Source organism: Ovis canadensis, chromosome 6 (genome assembly GCF_042477335.2).
Source record: "Ovis canadensis isolate MfBH-ARS-UI-01 breed Bighorn chromosome 6, ARS-UI_OviCan_v2, whole genome shotgun sequence".
NCBI lineage: Eukaryota > Metazoa > Chordata > Mammalia > Artiodactyla > Bovidae > Ovis > Ovis canadensis.
The window spans coordinates 133,175,489-133,186,038 of NC_091250.1; the positions used below are offsets into that span (position 1 = coordinate 133,175,489).

The 10,550-nt window shown below is 54.3% G+C and overlaps 1 long non-coding RNA gene across 1 annotated transcript; it reads right to left on the minus strand.

The window, feature by feature from the left end:
• Window positions 1-7,094: 7,094 nt before the first annotated feature.
• Window positions 7,095-10,475, minus strand: LOC138442222 (uncharacterized). Its single transcript, XR_011257576.1, has 3 exons — window positions 10,205-10,475; window positions 9,541-9,849; window positions 7,095-8,797 (listed from the first exon to the last, which is right to left on the minus strand). It is a non-coding gene; the product is annotated as an uncharacterized lncRNA (long non-coding RNA).
• Window positions 10,476-10,550: the final 75 nt, after the last annotated feature.

Sequence of the window (10,550 nt, forward strand, 5' to 3'; positions counted from 1 at the left end):
AGTTTTTTGGAGAGCTCCTCACCAACAAAGTTGACTCCCCACTGGATATGCCCCTTGGACAGCCACATGGACCCACCCCTGGACAGGTACCAAACTGAACTTCTCCCCTTCCCATCCCCATGCCAGCTCTCAGTGGGGACACCACTCTCTTCAGAAGTCTCCCCCATCCCCGCTTCGTCTGCTTGCGTCCCCTGGGGTTTATCTCCAGGTGCCAGTGCTGCCTGGGGACAGACTGCTGGGCCTCCAGTCCTGGTTCCCCCCGTGGGGGCACCTGAGGACCGCCCGTGAAGTGCCATAGGCCAGCACAAAGTTGTTCTCTAAGGTCTGGAGGCCAGAAGCCTGAAACCGAGGGTGAGGAGGGTCTCTGCTCGCGGTTTCTGCGGAAGGCCCACTCCTGGCCCGGCCCTGGCCTCTGGTGGGGCCCGGCCCCTGTGCTCTTTGCTCTGTGCCCACATCACTCCCCTCCGAGGCTCTGACTTCACAGGGCCTCCTCCCTGCGTCATCCCCTCACTCTGGTTTCTCTTCCTGCAAGGTCACCAGTGATTGGATCAGGGCCACCTAATGACCCCATTTTGACGACATCCGCAAAGACCCCGTTTCCAAATCAGGTTGCAGTCACAGGGTAGGAGTTTATACTTGCACATGCCTTTGTGGGGACACAGTTCAAACCACAGCCCCTCTCTTCCTAGTTGCATGAACTTGTAGATTGTGAGGCGTGTGTGTGTGTGTGTGTGTGTGTGCGTGTGTGTGGGTGTGTCTGTGACAGAGAGAGAGGGAAATGGTGACACCAATAGCGCAGTCCCCGCTTCGGGAGCGGCTGAGAGCCAGGCAGGGATGGCTGCACCGGCTCAGAGCCCGCGTCCCTGGAGGGTGTCAGCTCGCACGTGCCGGCTGCCCTCCTCCGGAACCGCTGGGTGGGGACGGTGGGAGCCGGGCGCTGCGGCGGCAGGGATCCAGGGCTTAGGGACCTGCGGGGAGAGCAGGCCGAAAGGCTCCCGCCTCCCCGGCCCCGCCCCCAGTGCCGCCCCCGCATTGGCCAGGGGCCTCCAGGCTCCGCCCACCACTCGGGGCCCGCCCACCGCCCCAACCGCCTTCCACCCTGCGACCCGCAGGGCTGCGTGGTTGTTGCATCTGTTGAGAGTCTCTGGAAGGGAAGGGAAGGCCGCCAGAGAACCGAAATCAATGGTGGGAAGACGGGGATCTCCACCTTGCCCTCAGCCCCGCCTGCGAACCCTGCACCCCCAATCTCCACGGGGACTGCCCTCATCCAGGACCAGCCAGGGCAGCGCCTCTTCACTTTCGGCCAGTTAGTTCAGCGGCTTAGTCGTCTCCGACTCTTTGCGACCCCATGGACTGCAGCACACCAGGCTTCCCTGTCCATCACCAACTCTGGGAGCTTGCTCAAACTCATGTCCATCCAGTCGGTGATGCCATCCAACTATCTCATCTTCTGTCGTCCCCTTCTCCCACCATCAGTCTTTCCCAGCATCAGGGTCTTTTCTAATGAGTCAGTTCTTCACAACAGGTGGCCAAAGTATTGGAGCTTCAGCTTCAGCATCAGTCCTTCCAATGAGTATTCAGGGTTGATTTCCTCAGGACTGACTGGTTTGATCTCCTTGCAGTCCAAGGGGCTCTCAAGAGTCTTCTCTAACACCACAGTCAAAAGCATCAATTCTTCGATGCTCGACTTTCTTTATGGTCCAACTCTCACATCCACCATGACTACTGGAAACACCATACATAGCTTTGACTAGATGGACCTTTGTTGGCAAAGTAATGTTTCTGCGTTTAATATGCTGTCTAGGTTGGTAATAGCTTTTCTTCCAAGGAGCAAGCGTCTTTTAATTTCATGACTGCAGTCACCATCTGCAGTGATTTTAGAGCCCCCCAAAATAAAGTCTGTCACTGTTTCCATTGTTTCCCCATCTATTTGCCATGAAGTGATGGGACCACATGCCATGATCTTTGTTTTTTGAATGTTGAATTTTAAGCCAGCTTTTTCACTCTCCCCTTTCACTTTCATCAAGAAGCTCTTCAGTTCCTCTTCACTTTCAGCCATAAGGGTGGTGTCATCTGCATATATGAGGTTATTGCTACTTCTCCCGGCAATCTTGATTCCAGCTTGTGCTTCATCCAGCCCTGCGTTTCTCATGATGTACTCTGCATATAAGTTAAATTAGCAGGGTGACAGTATACAGCCTTGACGTATTCCTTTCCCAATATGGAGCCAGTCTGTTGTTCCATGTCCATTTCTAAATGTTGCTTCCTGACCTGCATACAGATTCCTCAGGAAGCATGAAGGTGGTCTGGTATTCCAATCTCTTGAAGAATTTTCCACAGTTTGTTGTGATCTACACAGTCAAAGGCTTTGGTGTGGTCAATAAAGCAATAAAGAGGTAGATGTTTTTCTGGAACTCTCTTGCTTTTTCGATGATCCAGCGGATGTTGGCAATTTGATCTCTGGTTCCTCTGCCTTTTCTAAATTCAGCTTGAACATCTGGAAGTTCTCGGTTCACAGACTGCAGCCAGTGCTCACCTGTTTCCCCTGGTGTCGACACCTTACATCTCCCCAGTAGCTGTGTCAAAAGTAGGAAACCGGGGCTTCCCTGGTGGCTCTGTGGTTAAAGAATCCACCTGCCAGTGCAGAGACATGGGGTCAATCCTCGGTCTGGGAGGACTCCACGTGACAGGAGTAACTGAGCCTGTGCTCCAGAGCCCAGGAACTGCAGTACTGCAACCTGAGCACCCTAGAACCCGTGCTCAGCAACAAGAGAAGCCCCTGAGATGCTCTGAAGCCCCCACACGGCAACTAGAGAGTAGCCCCCACTCGCCACAGCCAGAGCAAAGCTTGCACAGCAACACAGACTCAGCGCAGCCAAAATTAAACAAGTTATTTAAAACAACAACAGCAAACCAGGAAACCAACATTGGTCTGTTACCATCAACTAATTCCCAGACTTGATTCAGAGCTCTCACCGGTTTTCCCGCAAATGTAGACTCTCAGGCAAATCTGACAGAGACTTCTGCTGTAAGAGAGACGCTGGGACCAGACTGCCCCTCCCACTGTAAACAACTTGGAGGAAACAGATGAGGCAACCCATTTTCAGGTGGTGGGGAAAAGGATGAGCAGGACTTAGCCCCCTGGACAGGGAAGTTTATGAGGTATACCTTGACCCCTCCCCCCACCCACCCAGCTTTCTCTCTCCCGTGGCACAGAGGAACAGAGTCCACGCAGGACAGCCTGTACCACTGAGCGGAGAGACAGAGATGTGGCTGGAACCTGTGGGGAAGGCACTGGAGGAGAGGCCGGTGTGCAGAGGGGAGTCCAAGATGTCCCACTGTCCTTGGCTGCGGTAAGGGCCCCAGATTGGCAAAAAAACTGCTGTGGGAGCTGGGGCCTGGCCCAAGTGGGGGCCCTGTCATCAACGTGCCCGGCTGAACGGCTGAGACACCGGGATCCTGCCCTGGGAACTGGGGCTGCACCTTGAGCAAGACATTCCCAGTCATACCCCGTCCTGCTACGTACTACTGCATGACCTCAGACCCGGTGGCTCAAAGCCACAGTGAGCATCGCCTGCGGCTTGAAATTGCGTTGTCAGGAACTCAGGAGTGGGGAGCTGGATAACTAAGGCGCAAGGTCTCTCCTGAGGCCACAGACAAACTTGTCACCCAGGGCTGCCGCCATCCAAAGGCTTGAACGGGGGTGTCCCTGCTGGTCCAGTGGTTAAGACTCTGTGCTTCCACTGCAGGAAGCAGATTCCATCCCTGGTCGGGGAACCAGGATCCCGCATGGCTTGCAGTGCAGCCAAAAAAAAAATTTAATTTGATTTTTAAAAGCAAAAAAATAAAGGCTTCATGGGATGGACTGCTTTACTCGTATGTGTTGGAACCTGATAAGGAGAAAAAGAGAAATGGGACAGAAAAAAACATTGACAAGATAATGTCAAGTTTTTTTCCAAAGTTGACAAAAACACTGATTTACGTATCCAAGAAGCTCAGCTAACCCCAAGCAGGAGTCAGCCTGTCGGGATATGAACTACAGGCAAGCCCTTCACAGTCAAACCAGAGGGGCCGGCAGTGAGGAGAGAGAGAGCGGTCTCGGGACCTCCCTGTGGCCCAGCGGCTAAGACTCGGTTCTCCCAATGCAGGGGGCCGGGGTTCGATCCCTGGTCAGAGCACCAGATCCCACAACTAACAAAGATCCCTCATGCTGCAACGAAGGACCCAGCACAAGCAGATAAATACTTTGGAAAGAGAGACACTGGTCCTGAACAACGGCAGTCCAAATGCCACTCTTTTACCAAGTCTGTCCCAAAAAGAAAGAGCCCAATGAAAACAACGACTTGTCTGAGTCTCACACAGGGAGCTCCTTAGCTTCTGGGTGGCTGTGCCTCTGAGGGGGACCCACCATGAGTGGGGTAATGGTACAGGGAACAGCTGACCGAGGAATGATAAGGACAGATGGAGCGTGGACACGTGGCAAAGGGCCGTGGCAGACTGGGGAGAGAGACCATTCTACAATGAGGCCTGGGGCCTTCCCTGGCGGTTCCGTGGTAAGGAACCCGCCTGCCAGTGCAGGAGACGCGGGTTCAACCCCTGATCTGGGGGGATACCACACGCCCAGGGCAACCACCACAGCCGGTGTGCCCTAGAGCCGTTGCTCCCCAACAAGAAAAGCCACCACGAGAAGTCCGTGAATCGCAACTGGACAGCAGCCCCGCTCCCTGAAACTGGAGAAAAAAACAAAACAAATAAATAAATACAATTCAAAAAAATGAGGAAGCCTGGGAAAATTAATTATCCATAAGGTGAAAAAAATGAAGCTGAGCTTGTACCTTACACTACATACAAAAATGCCTAGAAACTCTAAATGGACCAAGATCTTAAATAGTAAAAGGAAATGTTCAAATCTTTTGGTAGGGGATATAAGTGAATACACTTTTGACCTTCGGTCAGGAAAAGATATTGCCCAAAGCGCAGGGGAAAATCTGTTAGTTGTCAAAGGGATGATGTTACTGTACTAAAACGAAGAGCTTCTGTTCCATCAAGAACATCCAGAATCAGCTTGAAGAACAAGCCCGTGGCCACCTAATTTATGGCAAAATCGCCCCTGCAATTAGTGGGATAGATTAGTTATTTGCTCCTGTAATGAATTCTTTAAAACTTAGTGGCTTAAAACCACCCAAATTTATCAAATTTATCATCAAGTTCTGTAGGTCAGAAGCCTGACACGTGTCTCACTGTGGTAAAATCAAGGTGGCGTCATTCCTTTGGGGGCGGCAGGGCTCGGAGAGGACGCATTTCCTTGTCTTTCCAGCTTGGAGAGGCTGCTCGCTTCCCTGGCTCAAGGCCCCTTCTTCCCTCACTGAAGCAGGCACGGGCTGCCTGGATGCCTTCACACCCATCCGCCCAGTCCCCTCCTTTGCGGTCAGGCCGCCCTCCACCCCCACTTCTGTCTCTCTCTTGCATTTTTAAGGAAGCTGATGGTTACACTGGGCCCAGCGGAATAATCCAGAGCAAACTCCCATCTGAAGATCCTTCAGATCCCCTTTTCTGCAAAATCCCTTTTTCTGTACAAAATAGCACAATTTCAAGTCCCAGAATGAGGATGGAATGCAGACATCTTCGGGGACCACTACTCTGCCTACGGAAGGTGAAAGGAGAAGGTCTTTTCCCTAACCGGTGCTGGACCCATTCTGTACCCGCAGGAGAAAAATCATCCTTAATCTCTGCCTCGCAACACACAAAACAAAGAAACACCGTTCAAATTATCACAAGCCTAAATGTGAAAGAGAACAACTGAGGCTTCCCTGGTGGTCTAGGGGTTAAGGAGTCCCCTGGCAATGCAGGAAACACTGGTTTGATCCCTAGTCCAGGAAGATCCCACATGCCTCAGGGCGACCAAACCCATGGGCTACAACTGCTGAGCCAAGAGCAGCAACTCCTGAAGCCCGAGAGCCTGTGCTCTTCACCCAGAAGCCACTACAAGCAGAAGCCTGCACATAACTAGAGAGCAGGCCCCACTCTCTACAACTAGGGAAAGCCCGAACACCACAAAGACCCAGCACAGCCGAAAATAAATATTTTTCTTAAAAAAAAAAAAAAGAACAATTAAGTTAAGTTTCTAGAATAAAACATGAGAATATCTTCAGGACCTTCAGGTAGCAAAGATTTCTTCAAACACAAAAAGCAGTGACCAAAAAAAAAAAATTATTAGAGCATTAAAATCAAGAATTTTTCTTCATCAAAAGACACCATTACAAGTTGAAAGGTAATCCTGAGTGAGAGAAAATGTTCGAAATACATAAAACCTAAGGGCCCATATCTAGAGTATACAAGGGACTCTCACAAGCCAGAACAGAAAGCGCGGGTGGCCGATGGGGAAATGGACCAGAAACCAGCCTTACGCAGGCACTCCATCAAAGAGGCCCAAATGCTCAGACGTATATGAAAAAGTGCCTCAAAATCCTTAGTCATGAAAGGAACACAACGGAGCCACGCTGTGCCCCACCTTCAGGAGTGATTACCATCGCAGTAACTGGAACTCTGGGGGCCTGGGCTCTTGCTCTGCTGGTGGCCAGGTAAGCTGATAGGAACATTCTGGAAACCAGCTGTCAGTGCTTAGTAACGCTGAACTTAAGCACAGCTTCCGACCAGCAGTTCATCTACCAAAGGCATTGAGTGTAAGCAGCAAAGCCTCAGGTGAGGATATTAGGGCGTCATTCGTTCGAATGGCTGAGTGGAGGATCCATCATCCACAGCACTGATAGATCAACTGTATGTCCATATAAGCGGGCCTCCCTGGTGGCTCAGACAGTAAAGAATCCACCTGAAACGCAGGAGCCCCAGGTTCAATCCCTGGGTCAGGAAGATCCCCAGAGAAGTCAACGGCAACCCACTCCAGTATTCTTGCCTGGAGAATCCCGTGGACAGAGGAGCCTGGCGGGCTACAGTCCATGGGTTGCAAAAAGTCAGACACGACTGAGCTGCTAAGCAGGCATATTCATATAATGGGACACTGCATGACAATTAAAGACAGCAAACTAACATCACCCATTAGTTTGCTATGCTGACGAATTCCACAGACAAGATGCTAAGTGAAAGCAGCCAGATTTTTTAAGTATTAACAGACACGCTGGTTGATTCCATTTATATAAAGTAAAAGAACAGGGCAAAGCGGGTCTTTTATAATGTTGGGGTTTTTTTGTTCTTGTTGTTGGTTTTGGCTGGGTCTTCTTCGCCGCATGAGGGTTCTCTCTGCTTGCGGTGCTCGGGGGCTTCTCATTGGAGTGGCTTCTTGTTGCAGAGCGCAGGCTCTGGGGCGCCTGGGTTCAGCAGCCCCGCCTGGGGCTGCAGTAGTTGCAGCTGGCGGGCTTTAGGGCACAGGCGCAGTAGTTGGGATGCAAGGGCTAAGCTGCCCCGTGGGCATGGAGTCTTCCGGCACCAGGGGTTGGACCTGTGTCCCCCGTGGGCATGGCAGGCCAAGCCTTAACCACTGGACCACCAGGGCAGTTTGAAGTGATTTTTGAGGCAGAAGTTATAACAGAGGGTACTTCTGAGAAGGGGTGATGTTGGAGCAAGCATGGGGAGGCGTCTGCAGGGCTGGTGGCCTTCTGCCTTGGTTAGTGTGGGGGCCGAACGGATGTGTACCTGATGGAAGATGCTTCAGACTGCACACTTGGGACTTGGACACTTTACTACACGCACGCTGAGGTAAACTTAATTTTAAAATTAAAGCATTTGAAGATTTGCAGAAAGGCTTTCCAGTAAACCCAGGGCTGTGCTATGAAGAGGGGGGGACAGGGTGGGTGTCGCTGCCGGGAACCAGCAGGTGTGACCGCAGCCCCCCAGACTCTACCGTTGGGTCTCGGGACTCAAATACACGTCCCTCCCATATCCACCCCACAGCCACCATCCCGCCCGAGCAGAGGGTGTCCTGCTTGTGCGTGGCTGCCTGCTGCAGGAAGGCACAGTTGGGCCCTCCCACCTCACCTGGCCCTTCTCCGGGGCTCACGGGTGCAGGCCACACCCACCACTCTCTGCTGTATTCATAAGCGGGCCTCTTGCCAGCTCACCTGCCCTGGTACCCAACTCAAACTCCCTTCAGGTTCAACAGGCCCCACAAGGCGGTGACCCTGCAACCTTCCGCTGTCCCAAGCCACCCCCACCTCCTCCAGCCTTCCCCTCCTCCCCAGTTTCGAGCTCCCTCAAGTCATATAAAGCCCCTGTCTGGCACACATCGTGACTCCCCTCTCTCCCTTCATCACACCTCTGGGCAAAACTGCAACCTGGTCCAATCCAGTTCTGCCCGCCTTCACGCGGGGCGTGGCCAAACAGCACACAGTCCCGCCAGTCCTCTTCCGGTGTCCTGACCCCTAAGCTGATCTCTATTCTGAACCTCGGATCCGATCCCTTTTTGATCCCTAACCTCCCGTGATCTCTAACCTGACTCCTTAACCCAATTCCTAACCTGACCCTCTAACCTCCCTGAGCGGAGCAGGTGTGCTTCCCGGATGTCCCACCTTGTTTCTCTCAACTGTCACTGGTGTAAAAAGGTGTAAGTTTACGCAAACGACACTTGTATAAATGTGCAGCGACTATGCAAGTTTACAGACAGTGTGTGGGGCGCACAGAGAACAGGGAAAAGGGAGCCCCCCAAGAGAAAAAACAAAAAGGCAGAAAGAGCTCATTTTAAAACTCACTGCACCACGCTTCTGCATTCTTGAGACTGTAGCGTGAAGAGAGGCGGGGCAGGAAGGCAGACTTCATCTGGCATTAAGGGTGTTCCCAGCAGCCACTAGGATGCCAGATTTCTGTTAGTTTGTACTTGTTTTTATAGATTTGAAATGGCTACAGGGAGCATACATTTTTCCTATAGTAATCAGGAAACCCAATAAAGCTATTGATGGTTAAAAAATGAGTTTCTCTAACACTGTACCCTGCCCAGTTTGCAGACAGCATCAGAGATGGTGCCCAGAGGCCCCAGACACGGCGCCCCGACCCCTCTATGACGACCCTCGTTTTGGTTTCCTCCTTTCCACTCCACCTGGCTGGGCCAAGGGTGTCATCCCACGTGCAGGGAAGCAGCATTGGAAGTCCTGCAAACTACCCTTGTGCCCGTTGGCTGGCCGCTGCCTCCTGCTCCGCCCCGTCTCAGGCCAGGTGGAGCCCTGAAGCATCACCAAGGAGCAGCTTTGACTCTTCCCCCCTCTGCCTCTCAACAGATGGGAGACAGCTTTGAAGCAGAGCCCTCAGAAGCTCAGGGTCTATGTCAGCTCTCCGACCTTTTGGGCGTTAAAAGGCCAGTCCTGTCCAACTCTGAGGGTCTGCTGGCCCTGGCTCAGGCCTGGCCCTCGGTTGGCGGGGAAGGGGTAGGACTATCCTTCCTTGTGACCCTCTTTTCCCCTCCCCATCCCGAGGCATGGATAGGAACCCGACTTTATGGATTGTTGGCAAGGGGGTGAGGGGTTGGGGTGGGGCCTGGGTTTCAAGGATCTGTGAGCTTAGAGTAACCCTGTATTTTAAGGCCATAGCACTCACCGCCCAGGGCCAACACAGGCACTTCCTGACATCTTCAAGGTGCCCTGCACTGACAAGCGTCACCCTCTCCCGCCTGAGGTGGGGACTGCGGCCAACCTGACCCAGCACCTGGCAGCTCTGGCAAGCTACTTCCTTCTGACCGTGAGGGCTGAGTGCTGGGGGAGCCTCCTGGGGAGACGGCCATGCCAGCGGCTGCTGAAGACTGGGGGGCCGGCTTCGATCAGGAGTCCCACACTCCCGCACGGCGGAGAACAGGCGCGCACTCTTGCAAGGTGCTGGACCTCTCCAAGTGGTGCCCCGGGGTTACCTCTGCGAACAAGATAGGCAGGCAGAGCGGGCGAGGACTGAAAAGATCTTCCAGGCGGAGGAGGGCCTGAGAGGGGCAAAGGCTGGGGGCGGGGCGGGGAGCAGGGTGGGGCTCCCCGAGAAGGGCTGAGGTGCGGGCCGGTGGCAGTGACCTGCTGGGGAGGCCACCCCTGGGCCTCGGGAGCCACCGACCCCCACGGCCCCCAGCCTGCTTTTCTTGCATCCACCTCATCAACCCCCGGACAACCAGCTGACCGCATCTGTGGGGAGGGGGAGGCGGGGCACAAAGGTCGGGGGTGCGCAGCCTCTGCCGCCCGGGTGCAGACGCGTGAGCGGCCAGCGGGGAGGACCCGCGTACCAGGGACGCCGCCCCGAAGTCGGGGTTCTCGGTGTGGCGTGCGGTAGCCCCGGCTGGGCCGAGCCCGAGCAGGGGGCTCAGCCGGACAGGCCCGCCCGCCGACGCCCCTCGTCCCCCGGCGGGGCCCGGCCCCAGAAGCCCGGGAGGGAGGTGCCAGGCGACCCTGCGGAGTCCTCTCCAGCCGCACAGCCACCTTCCCCGCCCCGCGCTGCCGCCGCTGGGGCGCAGACGCGGAACGACGCAGCGCGCGTGCGCCGCGGTCAGCCAGCCCGCGAGGCCGGGCGGCCAGCCCAGAATGCAGCGCGCCGCAGGGGCCGCCGGCCGCGCGGCACGCCGGGACGGGCAG